The sequence below is a fragment of the Rattus norvegicus genome, chromosome 19 (genome assembly GCF_036323735.1).
Source record: "Rattus norvegicus strain BN/NHsdMcwi chromosome 19, GRCr8, whole genome shotgun sequence".
NCBI classification, from domain to species: domain Eukaryota; kingdom Metazoa; phylum Chordata; class Mammalia; order Rodentia; family Muridae; genus Rattus; species Rattus norvegicus.
The window spans coordinates 21,223,885-21,240,868 of NC_086037.1; the positions used below are offsets into that span (position 1 = coordinate 21,223,885).

General features: G+C 41.0%; 1 protein-coding gene and 1 non-coding gene across 8 annotated transcripts in view; one reads left to right on the forward strand and one right to left on the reverse strand.

Annotated features, from left to right (window-relative positions):
* The first annotated feature begins 3,374 nt into the window (after positions 1–3,374).
* Positions 3,375–16,984, forward strand: part of Iqcml1 (IQ motif containing M like 1) — a 223,714-nt gene continuing 210,104 nt past the window's right edge. For 2 of the 7 annotated variants that reach the window (XM_063278516.1, XM_063278524.1), the window contains exons 1-2: positions 3,376–3,710; positions 14,105–14,222. The gene's annotated coding sequence lies outside the window, so the exon portion shown is untranslated. Of the gene's footprint in view, positions 3,711–14,104; positions 14,223–16,984 lie in introns of all 7 variants that reach the window. The other 5 variants (XM_063278520.1, XM_063278518.1, XM_063278521.1 and 2 more) reach the window with 5 other exon arrangements.
* On the reverse strand, positions 14,085–14,292 carry LOC134483737 (small nucleolar RNA U3). Its single transcript, XR_010060618.1, has one exon. It is a non-coding gene; the product is annotated as a small nucleolar RNA U3 (small nucleolar RNA).

The window sequence follows — 16,984 nt, forward strand, 5'->3', positions numbered from 1 at the left end:
TTCCCCCAAATGCACTTTATTCTTCCACCTTTCCTTTTCCTGTTTGCTATTAAAGGAAACACAAAACCAACCAACCAAGTAACCAATTGACCATCCTACCACCCAAACAAACAAAAATAAGAACCCTGCAGCCGCAATGAAGCACTTGCCATAGAAAGGCTTTGAGACATTAAAAAAAAATATAGTTGCATCTCCCAGCATGCCCATGTAACTGGAGCTAACGTGAATTATTATGCTGAGATGATACATGACATAGTCAAATTCTGTTTAAAGAGTTTTGGACTGCAGAGACTTAGTAACCAGTATTGGTAATACCAGAAAAAGTCCTGCCTAGAATATGACCCTTCAGCTGAGCTCTAAAAGTAAAGAAGAAGGAAGATCATTCCAAGCAGAAGAACACATACATCTGTGAGAGAGACCATGCACAATCTGGACATTGGTTGATATCAAAAGCTAGATCTAAATGGAGATGAGACAAAAAGACAAATGTGTAGGTAATGGAACTTCTTATATTTTCTCTTCCTTGGTGAGATGACGGAAGACACCAACGATACTGGTTATGGCGAGGCAGAGGTTTGGTAAAATAATATTTTCATCTCTGGGAAGGCTTCATAGATGAGGTTTAGATGTATGGGCTAAACTACACACACACACACACACACACACACACACACACACACACACACCCACTCATTCTTATCACTTTCAAATTTGGGAATAAGCAGCTGTTCAAAAGCAGGAGAGCCAACTGACAAAATGTCAAACAGTTGGAGAGGATGTCATTTTGGAAGTTACTCAGAATAAATATGATATAAAACTGGGGGTATCAGGCCTCTGGATATGGAGCTTGGAGTTCTGGTGGTGGGCGCTATAAAGAGTGCATCCTCCCTTGGTGGCTTTATGGGCAGTGGACATAGATCAGTTGGAGTTAGAATGGCAACTAGTGGCAGAAAAAAAAACTAGAAAAAAATTAAAATTTGAAAAGAAACATTTCAACTAATTACCATTTTGGGTAAATTAAATTACCAAAATCTGTTTTTTAAAGGTAAACATGGCCTTTAAGATGCTTTGATTACTTGTGGGAATTCTGCCAGGACTCTTTATACTTCTCGGTAGTACACGTCTACAACCACTACATTGCTTATAGACAACAACCATTAAGTTTTAGCAAATTTTACCCTTAAGACAAGTTGTGGGAGCTCTTATAGTCCGTGACTCCCTGACAGCATCAGGAAGAAGTAGGGTCCATATAGGAACCTGTCTTAGAACCCCCCATCCTTCACTCTAGACTAACATTTGGTCTATCTTGGTACTCTTTGTCCAAGTCTAAAAATGGCCTCCAGTTGGCTTCCAAGGACAACACGGGACTCTATTCCTTAATCTTCGTGAGACCAAAGCTAGCCTGGTCTATATATCTACATAGCATGCTCCATACCAGGCAAGTCTACTCCGTCAGAGTAGACTCAATGATTATAATGGTGGTGGTGGTGATGGTGGTGGTGGTGGTGGTGGTAATGGTGGTGATGGTGGTGATGGTGGTGGTGGTGATGGTGGTGATGGTGGTGGTGGTGGTGGTGATGGTGGTGGTGGTGATGGTGGTGGTGGTGGTGATGGTGGTGATGGTGGTGGTGGTGATGGTGGTGGTGGTGATGGTGGTGATGGTGATGGTGGTGGTGGTGGTGATGGTGGTGATGGTGGTGGTGGTGATGGTGGTGGTGATGGTGGTGGTGGTGATGGTGGTGGTGGTGGTGATGGTGGTGGTGGTGATGGTGATTGATGGTGGTGGTGGTGGTGGTGATGGTGATGGTGGTGATGGTGGTGGTGGTGGTGGTGATGGTGGTGGTGGTGATGGTGGTGGTGGTGATGGTGGTGGTGATGGTGGTGGTGGTGGTGATGGTGGTGGTGGTGATGGTGGTGGTGGTGGTGATGGTGGTGGTGGTGATGGTGATTGATGGTGGTGGTGGTGGTGGTGATGGTGATGGTGGTGATGGTGGTGGTGGTGGTGGTGATGGTGGTGGTGGTGATGGTGGTGGTGGTGGTGGTGATGGTGGTGGTGGTGATGGTGGTGGTGGTGGTGGTGGTGGTGGGTGATGGTGGTGGTGGTGATGGTGGTGGTGGTGGTGATGGTGATGGTGGTGGTGGTGATGGTGGTAGTGGTGATGGTGGTGATGGTGGTGGTGGTGATGGTGGTGGTGGTGATGGTGGTGGTGGTGGTGGTGGTGGTGATGGTGGTGATGGTGGTGGTGGTGATGGTGGTGGTGGTGGTGGTGATGGTGGTGGTGGTGATGGTGGTGGTGGTGATGGTGGTAGTGGTGGTGGTGGTGGTGTCTCTTTTGAGTTGATGGTCAAGGCTGTCCAAGATATTTCCAAACATTATAGGCTATTGATATTGCCCTTGGTTGCCCCCAACCCCAGAGATAGAAGGTAAGGTCTTATTGATGAAGACACAAAGCGCTTGTACTCAGTACCACAGAAGACCCAAGGTGAATGAACTGAATGCCTCCTTCCTGAGGACTGGCTTTTATGATGCCAGAAGGTGCTATACAAGCTTCCGAAGAAGAAAGGAAGCCACTATGACCAACCAGGATGGCATGATTACCCTATGGGTATGGTAGTGGCCTATATACCTTGGCCATAACAGACCTCTCATTGAGGACTTAAGACTTGATCAACAAGAGGAAAATCATGCTCAGTACTGGAAACCTGGCCAACTACCTGGGATTTGTGAAGTTACCGAGGGACCCTAGAATCAATAGAAATCCCTAACTTTTTTCTAAATATTTATTATTATTATTATTATTATTATTATTATTTATTTTTTTTACAAAGTCAGAGCAATGCTATTTGGTGCTAAACCAAAATTTTGGTACCATGAAAGGGTTTCTGGCTACAGTTCTTGTGACTGAAAGTCGAATTTTGTAACATCGCTTTTCACTCACTACTTGGGAATATTCTTAACAAATAAACAAGGTCTGTCAACCACTTTCCTGTGAGCATATGGACCATGCAAATTGTACGTAGTGGGTTATAAAGAAAAGAAAGATGAGAATGTGAAAGAGAGTGGCGAAATGACAAGTTAGGAGGAGACAAGATACATTTTATGGATGTAAGAAAATCTCAAATAATAAAAATATATCATTTTAAAAGTTCAAAACAAAGTCAAAAAGCCCCTCCCTTTCTTTCTCAGTAGAAGTCCTTGGGCAGCCGTCATACTACGTCCTATAATAAAGAGATCCTGGTGAAAACCCAAAACATCGAAGGTCCCTGGGAGCAGGAGCTCCGTCTTTGGCTATGGAACGCAACCAGAATAGAACCTTTGGTTCTAGCCTAACTGTGTTGAGCAGAACAGAGACGGAACAGACATGCCTCAACGTCACAGTGGGAAGCATACATATTCCAGGGAACCTTCTGGCGGTTGCCACAGGAGTCTTGCCAAGCCTGGCAGCTCCTGGTGCCAGGAGGTCCTGGTCCTCAGGGGTGCTGCAGCAAGGTCCTGCTGCCCCCACAGAGAAGTAGGCTAGTGAATCCACAGTGTTGTGAGGAGTGAGAGAAGGGGGCACTAATGGGGCCTGGCCGGGCAGCTATGATTGGGAGAGTGCCCTGGGGGCGGAGCTAGGCAGACAACAAGGGTGGGTTGGGCGACTCCACAACCACTAAAGAGGATTGAAGGTTCTCTAGCTGCAGAAGGTCACCCTGAGCCTGAAGCTAAGGTGAGCGTGGTTCTGGGGCTTTGGAGTTCTCTTGGGTGAGGGTAAAGAGAAATTGGAAAAAAAAAAGTATATTTTCATTCTCCAGATAAAATAGTATTTTACACAGTAGAATATCCCATAAAATGTTTGGAATTTCAAAGCGATAGAAAATAGAATAATGTCTGGCCTTTTCAGTGTTTTTGTTCTGGGCACTCTTGTATGTGTTAAGTAGGCAGCTGGCCTCACATTGATCTAGGTACTCAAAAGGTCGCGGCGCACGTGGGTGGGGCTTAAAGCTGAGACAGTCGCTGCTGTGCTGCCACCCCAGGGAGTCTCACAAGGCTGATTTGGAATGCGCATGTGCAGTGAGGAAGCATTGAGAACAGTGAAGGCAACTCTGAAATAAAACCCTGCAATAGGGCAGTCAAATGGCGGATGAGACCGCTTCATAAAAATTTTAAACATTTGGGGAGGGGACAATTATCGGTGATATTTAGTGATCAGAAACGGGATTTAAATAGCTTAATCCTAAAACTAGTGTGCATACTAGTTAGTTCCCAGAGATTAGCAGTGCTCTTAGTATCTGATCTTTACTATCCCACTATATATCCTACTATCCCCCCCCCCACATATATATTTATTACTTAGATCTGTCTTGTAGGTTAGTAAACTGAAGTTCAGAGAAAGGGTTTTGCCAGGGTCACACTGCTTATTGATGGCAGAACCAAGACGTGATCTTAACAGACCTCCCCATTATCCAGTGTTTCCCCTCTTCGTTACAACTCAGTGTGGTTGCCCAAGAGTGGTTTCGAGATGATCTTCATTTTAAATCTGCAGAAGAGGCAACCTCCATGCCAGTGGCTTGAGAAGAACGCAGCATTTGATAATAATGCACTTGAGAGGTAGTGGTGAGAGGAATACAGTACTTGGAGAGCTGTTTCCCCCATCTCTTGGAAGGATTAGTCATTTGTTTACTTTGTCAGTTCACCTCATGCCCTTTTAGAGTCATGACCCTTTAGAGAAATGAGCACTCCTGTTTCTGCAGAAGGAACTTGTGCTCTGACTACCAGCTACTTACCGCCAACCCTATCCCTCAAGGCATCAGGTCTTTAGAAACAGTGAAGGCTTAGATTCTAAATATTTTAGGTTTACAGCCATATGGTTTTCGGACACAAGGACTCAACTTTGCTCTTCTGCCTTTGTTGGGAGATGGATGTTTTTTGAGGAAAGAGAGATTTATTCAGTTAAGCCGTAAACTGATCCATATAGCACGGTGTTAGTGTTTGAATTAGGTCCCCTTGGCTGTATCATAACATTGTAGAGAAATAAAAGAATCCTAGGCAATGTGTGAACGAATGGTGTATGGCTGAATCCCTGGGAACAAAGCCGAGCGGATTGGGCCCCCTGACTTGGTTCTCATTTGCCAATTCCTGTTTTGGACTGTGGAGTAATTTCTAGCTCACTTTCCTTGGCCGTGGCTGACATGTGTTAAGGTATGTTCTCTGTGTCAGATCCTTCGCAAACATCATGCATGTGAGCACAGGGGGCTTTGGAGACTCCATTCTTAAATAACATGGTCAGAAACTAGGTTGTTTGTAAATTTGTCACTACTATTTTATTTTGAATTTTTTTGTCTACAGAAACACTTGGGAAGTTATCTCTTACCAGCTCTGTTACCCTTAATTGCATTTTGAGTCTTCGGTTTTGCTGAGTCCCCGCGTATTTAAATTTAGATGAAAAAAATCATGATTATTTTTCCTGGGAGGCTAAGCATGTACTCATTGATACTAATGTAAGATCATGGTTTCTGTTTAAAATCAGGAACATAAAAAGCCTAATGATCCTGAAGAATCCTCAACAACAATACAAGATTTCACAACATAAGTGTTTTGGGAAACACTCACCAAAGCTCTAGTGGGAAATACAGTCTCTCCCTCCCCCTCCCCCTCCCTCTCCCCCTCCCCCTCTCTCTCCCCTTTCTCCGTCCTCCCCTTCCTCGATCTCCTTCTCTCTTCCCTCTCTCCTTCTCCCCCTCCCCCTCCCCCTTTCCTCCCTCCTCCTCCCTCCCCCTCCCCCTCCTCCTCCTCCCTTTCCCCTGTCTCTCCCTCTCACTCCCCCTCTCCCCTCTCTCTCCCTCTCCCCCTCCCCCTCCAGTATGCAGGCACCAGCTGAAAGCAGGAGATCAGATCAGATCAAAGGATGTAATTCTAGGGACACAGCTGATGTATATTCTGACTCTTTGGTATTTGTTTTTACTAAAAAAAGTTGTCAGATCCAATTTCTGGCGAGTCTACAGTGTTAATTATGAAGAAAATATAGGAGGGCATCAGTAGAAAAGTTGCATGTAACCAGATATATTTTCTTTTGAGTTAGCGTTTTAACTTTTATCATGAAAGGAACTTAGCTGCATTGTGTAAAATGTAGTTTGAAGGGACAGTTACTAGGTTAAAGAGTTTACAGAATTCTCATAAAAAAACTGATATAATTACACAGAATGAAGAATTAGTTTGGCCATTGTAACATTTCTGTTTCAGAATTTATAAAAATGATTTTACTTTTTTATAGGTTATGTAGATGTTAATGCAGTTGCTGATATTAAAGGAGAGCGTTTTCGCACATATCATGACTTCACTGAAGTTAATATAATTTCTGGTGACCCTAAAAATACAGAACAAGAGAATGCTAGCGATGAAGGGAATCAGGAGGCTATTTACACCCGGGTTTCTCATCAGCAGCACTATTAATGCACTGGACTAGGTTGTTCACTGTTGGGAGGTACATGGTGCTGGGGAGTGCGAGGATGGAGCAGTCCTGGGCACTGAAGAATATTTAGCAGTATCTATGGTTTCTGCACGTGAAGTTCCTTCCGTGTTGGATGTAGTGTGTTTGTAAATGTCTTCGTATGTTGGAAAACTGCTACTCTAGGGATGGCTTGGTGGGAGTCATCTTTGATTAAGACACTGGGGCTTGGTGCAACCCTCTTGCTATTAAATAATGTTGATCCTGTGCCTGCTTTCAAAGAACTAAGAAGTTTTTCATTTAGTAGCCTAGTTAGGTCTGGTATGTTGGAAGTAAGAGAAGGCAAAGAATGAAGTTATGAATATAATTCAAAGCCTCCATAGATAACACTGGCAGATTTTTAAAAAATGCATTTCTGGGGCTGCCATTTTGTTCTACGATCCTTTCTAGTCTTTCTTTTTCTAAGATCAGCAGCACTAAGAAAATCAATAAACATATCACTTAATTTTATTGACTACATTTACACATAAACACTCTCAGGTGTGCATATGCACAGCCATGCACATGCTCACACGTGTACATACTCACAGTGAGACAGGGTGTTGCTGTATTTCCCAGGTTGTCTTGCGCTCATGGGCTCTGTGCTTTTGCTGCAGTACCCTGAAGCTGGGTTTTAGGTGTGTGTCCCTCTGTTATACTAGTTTGTTTGTTTGTTCACATGACTTTCTCAATGAAGCGTACTGTGTTGATTCTGATAGGAGCATTTAGTGTTCCAACATTCTGTGACAAAATTCACGGACAATCATCAATATCTGGTCCCTTTTGGCTATACCACTGAAGAGATGAACACATCCTTAGCGTGGGCTCCTTTCTAAGTCTGTATCTGTTCTCTATGAGGAGATATTTCCTTGAGGCTCTGTTTTCTATCTGGCATAGTCACAAAGCAGACTTATATTACTCTCTTCCTTAAATTTATTTATCCTATTAATTAATTAATATGATTAAATTAATCCTATTCAAACCTCTCAAAATGTATGTTTGGTTCTTTTAAGAAATGTCCCAGTGAAGACTGTTCTTTGATGGCAATATAATTCTCTCAGGCAATGATAAATTCCATGTTCTCTTTGTTTTTCTGGGGGATACAACACACACACACACACACACACACACACACACACACACACACACAAATCATACATATTGACTCACCCCAGAAAGAAAACCCGTGAGATATCAAAATAATGATCTCACAACATCCATCTGGGCAATCAACTGTAGTCTCCTGTCAGTCTTCTCCCCTGAGTTGTTCATTCCTTTCTATACTGCTGGTGGTGGGGGGGCCCTCAAATATCTTCCAAGTGTTTCTTCTCCCAAACGAGGGAGGTTTTATTTACCTCCTGAGTCATATGAGCTTCTCTCCTACAGGGAATATTTCAAATTGGGGGGAAAGTGTCATATGAAACTGTCTGTGTGTGTGTGTGTGTGTGTGTGTGTGTGTGTGTGTGTGTGTGTGTATTTAGACAAGAAAGGGCATGGGCAACAAAGAACTTGGAGTTTCCTACAGTGGGAAGAAATTGACCTTCACCAATTTGGAGGACGGACATCAGTGAGGGAAAGAAGGCCTTAGCAGAGTAAAGCAAAAGGCAGATGGTTGAGCCCTGGCATACTAAACCAAGTGACTTTAATTTTTATCCCAAGGACAATGGAAAGGGTATAAACCGATCAGACTTTATAGAAATCATCAACAAGAGTCTATTTCCACAACTATACATGGTGTCAAGTACTTTGGCTTCTTGATCACAAAACTGTTCTTCATAGTGACACAGGGTGGTGGCAGAGATAGCCTGACAATAAAAGACAAACAGTGACCTGTGGGAGAAGATCTAACACACAAGGACAGCGAGGCATTGCTACTTTCTAAATGTATCTGTGGAATTACGCTGTGCCAACATACAGATCAACGTCAAGTGATAATTTCACACAAGAGAGTAAATACTTGCTTCAGAAACGAACAGTCGGGACCAGATCTTTCAGGCGAGAGAGAAAAGACAGTTTCTAAATTCAACTTAGCTGGTGACCAAATTAACTCCTATTAGCATTTGAAGAAATATCCTTAGCCCTAACTAGAGCATGCACATTTGCAAAAACAGCCTCAGTGTTGGAGAAAGCTGCTGCTGCTTCAGCTCTTGTTGTGTTGATGGAACACTCTGTCCCCGTTACGGTGCCCCCACTCCCTCAACGAAACAGGAAGACTAGAACGGCGCAACTGGGAAACCGACAAAGCCGAGTTGTCCCGACTTCTCTAGCTTAGCCTTTGAATTGTCAGCTTACCCAGGAACTGGGATATATTTAACACAGGAGGAGTCTGTAGTGCTATCCTTGAAATGTAGGATGCTTATTACTTTTTCCAGATTTAATTAAACATATGCTTGTTGTGTGCGATAGGAAGACATTGTGGCCAGTGAATCAGAGGATGACGAAAGTAATATTATGGTGTGCTTTGAGGTAAAACCAAAACTTACGTGAAAGAACAGGATCTGACAGTAATGCCTGTCACTCTGAAGCTTTTTTCAAAAGTTGCCATATATGTGTATATATATGAATATATACAAGAATATATACAAGAAGGGGTTGGGGATTTAGCTCAGTGGTAGAGCGCTTGCCTAGCAAGTGCAAGGCCCTTGGTTCAGTCCCCAGCTCCGAAAAAAAGAAAAAGGAAGAAAAAAAAAGAATATATACAAGAATACATATATATGTATATATGTACATATGTATATATGTATATGTGTATATATATATTCTTTTCTTATACAATACATCTCAACTGCAGGCTCTCCTCCCTCCCCTCCTCCAAACACCCCAGCCTCCCCTCTTTCCCATATCCACTGCTCCTTTGTTTCTTTTTAGAAAACAGCTGGCCTCCAGTAATACCCGTGAACTTAGTATAACAAGATGCAGTTAGACTAGGCACATATCTATCCTCACATCAAGGCTGGATGAGGCCACCCAGTAGAAAGTAAGTCCTAAGGTTTGACTTCTCTCTCTTGTCCCTTCATACAGATGAACAGTAAGTTGAGAAAATTATTAACAGTAAATCCAACTTCGTACCTCCCATGGAGGTATTGGACAAAATTCATTTCCTGTCAGGAAGAAATAAGAATCTGGTATTTGTTCATATTACCTCCCAGACTTTGAAAAGCAGGCCACTTTTATTGTAACCGAGAGAAATTATCCCTTTCAGGACTATTTTTGGACCTGTATACAGTTAAAGTGTTATTCAAAAGATCTAAAAATAAATGTTAAGTATTTGTCATAATAACAGGCAGTGTGGTAGAAGGCGATTTTCCTTTTATGTAAAAATATAAAGCCTTGCTGATTTCCTTGCTTTAATCTTGCTTTCCAAGTGTGAGCTTTTTTTTGTCTCCACAAATGTTCATATTTTATTTTCCTGTTTTGGAGAGGAAGGGGCGGTTGTTAGCTCACCATTGGAATGCTCGGCAATGTGGCATTTCTTTTGACACTGTTTCTTGAAAAAAGAAAACAGGTAAAGCTTCTGCATATAACGTAGACTAAAGAGAGCATAAGTATAAACATTGCAAGATAGAAATATTATAATAGTTTACCTGAGAACTGCATTAAAACAAGAGTAGAAGCATTGCCCATGAAAAAGCCTTGTCTTCCAGTGTTGACGAATGTCTGGAAAAAGAATGCTGGGCATAAAAGGGACTATGTTGGTAGACAGTTTGTGTTTAGATTAACTGTGATTTCTAGAGAAAGAAATACGCATTGTAGATGAAGATCTGGTTTATTACTCATGTTTTTTAAAAAACTCCTACTTAGTAGTTTCTATATCCTGCAAGCTGTTTTTAAACTAAAAATTATTACACTTACTATTCATCATTTATTCATTTTATTATGTGCATCAAAGTCAGAGGATACCTTGCAGGAGTTGGTTCTCCGGTTCACCATGGGTGCTCTAGGGATAAAGCTCAGGTCCCTGGGCTTGGCAGTCGGTGCTCATATTAAATGAGCCACTCCCAGCCCCAGTTGCTTGCTTATAAGAGAAACATTTCCAGTCTTTTTCCTGGCTTCCCAAACTGAAATGCTCCAGTGGTCTCCAGTGTCTGCTGCCCTGGTAGACTGTGACTGTTGACTCTCGGGCTCTAGTGTTAGATAACTTTTTCACATGGTCAGGTGGAAATGTTTGCCGTCTGCCATTTCACTTGGCTTAGGATGCTCTGCCGTGAACGTTAGATTTCATCCCCCTGCTCCAGTTCTTTATTTCTCTAACTTAATCACATTTTCACACAGTGAGTGCTAGACTAGCCTCCTTTGTATTTTAGACTCAATCCTTACCTCTCGGGATCATCTTCACTCCTCTGGCATATGGAGGCCTAGTCAAAGGAGCGCATCTTTGTGGACATTGCCGAGATTGTGCTCTGTGGGGACACTGGGAGGAAACAGTTGAGTGCAGAAGGTTTACGGATGTGTGTTCATGGGAGATAGTTCTCTAGTGACAGACAAACGGCAGACTAGAGCTAGGAGACTCTTACCTGCAATAGGATAGAAATGGAGGTCTCTCTACCTATGCTGTAGGATGCTGTGGTTATTAAGAGGGGCCTAAGGGATCGTCGCAATTTGAAGCATATGCTTCAGGCATTTGTTTTCAGTGTTAGCCGTGTGTTATCTTTTCACGCCTCCTAGGTGTGGCTTTGACCTAGGACAAGGCCCTTCTCTGTGGCATTAGTCAGGGACTTTGCAATGAGCCATAAACTGGTGATGGGATCAGATGAGTTCGTGCATTGGCCTTGAAATTGCAGATTTTTAATTTTCTAGAAAATAGTAGGCCTTACAAGCATTATAAACCACCCACTAGGGCATCAAACACTGTCACAATTCTAACTAATCCCTTGGGGCCTTGGTTGGAAACCATTTATGATCACTGGGTTAAAAGACTGCTTATATCTACTATGGCTTTAAGGCTTGTGGATGAACGGGTGCATTGTGTGTCAGAATAGCAAACCTGGCCTGGCTCAGATAATACTGAATCTAAATACTTGTATGCAACCACTACTGCAAAGGATGTGGAGGATATTTAGAATGTTGCCCTCTGTTGCCCTGTAAAGCAGTTGAACCAGTTTATATTTTCATTAGCCATCTAACAGCCACGGGCTTTTAAAGTCTGCTAATTTGAATCTCTGTGAATTTTCACCGATGTTGTGGATGAGGCCCGAGAAGAAGGTAAAGAAGTGGGGCTTGTGTAACCTAGGCTATGCTGCCATGCATGTTTTTATCCGGGTTTCTCCAGTGCTTCTAGAGATCTCCGAGAACAAAGGAGAGAGCTGGACACTTTATAATTCACATTTAAGAAAAACTAGAGTACTTAAGAAAGTGATTACTGAGAAGAACGTGGAAATATTTTAAGTTTTGACTGTGCAATTTAAACTCTCTTGGAGGTAACTCTCTTACTCCAATTTAACAAATTTAGATTAGTTCAACTCTGTCCTTTTAATATCTACTAATGGTTCAAAAAGGAATATCTGCTGTTAATTTAATCCTGTTCCCAAGGGCCAGCTGTCGATAGGATTGGCAGCTTCCCAGAAGAAAGAGTGGGCATGGAGACAAAAATAACCAACACGTTTTCAGTGTGTGCGTTCCAAGAACAGGATGGGAGACTTGAAAATTAATTGTATAAAGTATCCAGATATTATGTATGGACCAAAGTGTGGCCCACACCATTTGTTGTTAATTTGGGATCTTTCACTTTTCTTTCATTTTTTGTTTATAGTCATAATTTGTTCAGTAACAATGTGTCATCACAGTTTGGTATATATAGAGACCATGATATTTTATATGTTTTTAGGAATAGCTAATTTAATAGTACACATAAGATATTAACTCTAAGCTACCCATGCTTTTTCAAACAGAAATTGTCCTATGCAACCACTTATAGTTTAATGAGAACCAGGTCATGTATTTTTGTATTTTAATAATAAATTTTAGAAACAACTAATTATTTTAGATACGAACAAACAATACTGAAAATATTGGTGTATCTTTCTATAACAGCAGACATAAAATCAACATTGTTTTATAAAAACAAATACTCTCCCTTATAGTTATTCATGAGCTTATTAAAAAGATGAACATTTTTATGTTTTAATACAAAGTCTTTCGCAGTTTCATGTAATTATTAGAAAGATAAAAGGAGGCTCATTGACAAGAGAAAAATAACGATGTTCATTTTAATGGACTCTTTCAATTTTTCACTTTTTACCACAGTACTTTACCTTTAGATTTGTGTGCATGTGTGTGTGTGTGTGTGTATGTGTGTGTTTGTGTATGTATGTGTGTGTTTGTGTGTTTGTATGTGTGTGTTTGTGTTTGTGTGTGTGTATGTATATGTGTGTATGTGTGTGTTTGTATGTGAGTGTGTATGTGTGTGTTTGTATGTGTGTGTTTGTGTTTGTGTGTGTGTTTGTGTGTATGTGTGTGAGTGTGTATGTGAGTGTGTATGTGTGTGTATGTGTGTGTTTGTATGTGAGTGTGTATGTGTGTGTATGTGTGTGTTTGTCTGTGAGTGTGTATGTGTGTGTATGTGTGTGTTTGTGTGTGTGTATATATGTGTGTGTTTGTGTGTATGTGTGTATATGTGTGAGTGTGTATGTGTGTGTTTGTGTTTGTGTGTGTTTATGTGTGTGTGTGTGTGTGTGTGTGTGTGTGTGTGTGTGTAAGTGCAGGTGTCTGAGGAGGTCAGGGAACCTTGGAATCCTGTGAAAAGAACTCAGGTTCTCTATAAGAGCAATATATGCTCTTAATCATTGAGCAATCTTTCCAACCCTTCTTATGGATTTCAGATATTTCTGTCTGTTTTTTAAGCATAGTATTTTGAAAAGTGTGAAAATAAGTTGTATAATGCTATAAATTATTTTGTTCTGTTATAGCACCAAAGTAACCCATCAAGAACAATGTTTTAAATACTGACACATTATTTTCTTAAGAATGAGAATAATATTTCACGATGCTTAAATGACATAAGTTGCTTAAAAGCTGTCGTTATTTTAAATAAATTTTCAATAAATAACTTGCTTACAACTCATTGAGTGTTGTCAAATTAGTTTCTTAGATATATCCTTCTGCTGGAATGGCCGTTTGGAAGCAAACCTATTTTGAATTTGAGGCATATTTTCAGAAAATTTGTACCAATTTGCACTCTCTAATAGTGACGTGAGGGAATCAAGTACATCCTTTTAGGTATTAATAATATCAATACTTGACCAGCAGATGAAAATCTGTTTTAATCCTTTGATCATTAGTGAGACTGGAAATTTTCATTAGTATTTGCATTGTTTTGTGAGTTATGGGTCTTTTGGTAGTTTAAAAAACTAGATTGTTCCTTTTTAATAAAAATAGATTCAAAAGGACATGGCAGTGATTAAATATATTAGTCCTGTATATTACACATACATTTTCTTGACTTTATTTATGGTATACTTTCCTAGATTAAAAATCATAATTTAAAGTATTCAAGTTTTAAGTATTTTCTTGTGTGATTTCTGATCTTTAGGTCAACCTTAGACTAATCACAATATAAAAATATCCTGATTAAAAATGCTACCTTTTTCCTCTTTTTTTCTCTCTCAAATAGAAAGTCTTTCATATTGTGTTTTCTTTAGCTCTCCCGAGGGGGAAGAAGAAAGATCACCAATGGCAGAAGGCCGTGGCAGCATAGGCGCAGAAAGAGCTTGTTTTGTGCTCAGGAGAGAACACGGCATCTCAGCCTCCTGGTTTTAGGTACTCTATGTGTTCACGGAAGTTTCTCTAGTAATGAAGTTCAGAGATGGTCCCTGGAAGTCTAGTTCTCGATATCAGATATTTATTTATAAAATTAAATTTTTGTGGAGTTGGCTTCTTGTACAGAATAAGAAGTCTGGTATCTATGTTAGGTTTTGTCTACTTGACAAAGAGTTACCTGAGACCCCAGTTGAGGAATTACATCTATCAGATTGGTCTGTGGGGTTAGTGTTTGGTTACTGATTGATGTGGGAGGGCCTCGCCTACTGTGGGTGGTGTCACTCCCTAGGTGGGTTGTACCCTGGGTTTGTATAAGAAAGAACACTGAGCAATCAACCGGATGTAAGCCACTAAGCAGCTTCCCTCCGCTGGTCTCTGCTTCTAGCTTCCACATTGGCTTTCATCCAGGATGCAAAACAACCTGTAGACCAAAAAAACCCCTTTCTCTCCAAATTGGTTTTTGTCATGGTGCTAATCACAGCAAGAGAGGAGAATGAGGACAGTATCTTTCCAAAGGAAGGGTGATTATATGAATTATGTTTATTTTATAACTTATTCCCTTCACTTATTTGAAGTTATTTCATCTTCACTTAGATCTTCATTATTTTAAAATCTTTCTTGTTTTATTTAGTATTTATTTATTTATTATTCATTCTTCTCTCATACATTACACCCCAACCACAATTTCCCTTTTTATCCTTCTCCAATCTCATCTCCCTAACCTCCTCTCTCCCCAGATGCACCCCTCTCCAACTCCCCTCAGAAAAGAGCAGGCCTCTCAGGGACATCAACCAAACACGTAATACAACTAGGTACATACCGTCACATCAAGGCTGGACAAGGCAGTCCAGTAGGAAGAAAAGAGTCCCATAAGTAGGCAAGAGAATCAGAGAAAGCCCCTGCTACCATTGTTAGGATTCCCACAAGAACACCAAGTTACTCAGCCGTTGTTAACATGTCTGCAGAGGACTGAGGTCAGACTCCTATAGGCTCCCTAATCTCTTTGAGAGCCCATGACTCCTGCTCAGTTGATTTTGTGTTCTCCTGGTACATCCCTGACCACTCTGGTTCCTCCAGTCCTTCCTCTTTCCCCTCAGCAGGACTCCTGGAGCTTCACCTAATTGTTTGGCTGTGTTGCATCGATCTGCTCCTATCAGTGGCTGGGTAACGTCTCTCTCTGCTCTCTTTGGTGAAGATCCTGCCATACTTCAGTCTCAGAACATTCTGTAGGCGGGACAAACTGTAGGTCAAAGTCTTGTGGCTGGGTTGGTGTCCCAATCCCTCCACTTGAGGCCTTGCCTGGTTACAGAAGACGGCCAGTCAGGTCAAGTTACTCTTTAGAGTTCCATGGAGTTTGCATTGTACCTCACCCCTGAAATGGTCTCTAATTCAGTCTTTCCTCCCAGTATTTTTCTCCCTACTCCCAACCTGATCAACCCAGTCCACCCTTGGAATCTATTCGATTTCCCTTTCCCAGGGAGATCCTTGCATCCTTCTTCTTACTTAGCCTTTCTAGGTCCTAAAGTTCACTTATAAATGAGTACATACCATGTTTGTCTTTCAGGGTCTCACTTGCCTCACTTAGGGTAATTTTTTTCTATTCCTATCAATTTACCTGAAACTTTGATGATGCATTCTTTTTAACAGCTGAGTAATACTCCATTGTGTAAACATACTGTGTTTTCTTTATCCATTCTTCAGTTGAGGGACATCTAGGTTGTTTCCACATTCTGTCTGTTATGAATAAAGCTTCTTTGAATGGAGTTGAGCAAGTGTCCTTATGTTGGGATAGAGTTTGGGTATACGCCCAGGAGTGGTATGGCTGGTTCTTGAGGTAGATCGATATCCAATTATCTGAGAAACCACCATATTGAGCTCCAAAGTGTCTGTGAAAGTTTGCACTCCCACCAGCAATGGAGAAGTGTTCTCCTTGTTCCACATCCTCACCAGTATGAACTCTCGCTTGCGTTTTTGATCTCAGTTATTCTGACAGGTAGAAGACAGAGTCTGAGTCATTTTGCTTTGCATTTCCCTGGTGGCTAAGTAAGATGTTGAATGTTTCTTTGTTTCTCAGCCATTTGGTAAGTGGTATCTATCAAAGATTATCCATTTATTTTCCATTTTCCATTTTGTGCAGTTCAGGTTTTTGAAGTAAAATGTAATGATTTTTTTTATTTTCTTAGTGCCTGTTGTTATGTCCCCCTTTTAACACCTGATTTTGTTAATTTGGATATTCTCTGTGTTTTACTTAGCTTGGATGAGGGTTTGTCAATATTGTTGCTTTTTTTGCAAATAATCAACTCTTTGTTTCATTGATTATTTTTATTGTTTTTGTTTCTATTTTATTGCTTTCAGCTCTGACTCCTACCATTGACTCCTCTTGGGAGTGTTTGTTTCTTTTTATTCTAGCGCTTTGGGGTGTGCTAGTATCAGATTTCTCAAATTTCTTTATGTAGGCACTTAGTGCTATGAACTTTCCTCTTAGCACTGCTTTTATCATTTTCCATCAGTGTAGGTATATTGTGTGTTAATTTACATTGAATTCTAGTAAGTCTTTAAGATCTTTCTTTATTTCTGTTTTGATCCTGAAGTTGATCTGTAGGGAATTGTTCAGTTTCCATGAGTTTGTCAGCTTTCTTTAGTTTCTGTTGTTGTTGATACCCAGGTTTAATCTGTGGTGTTCTGATAGGATACAGGGGGTTAGTTTACTTTTCTTATATTTGTTGATACTTGCTTTGTGACTGAGTGTGCGGTCAATTTTT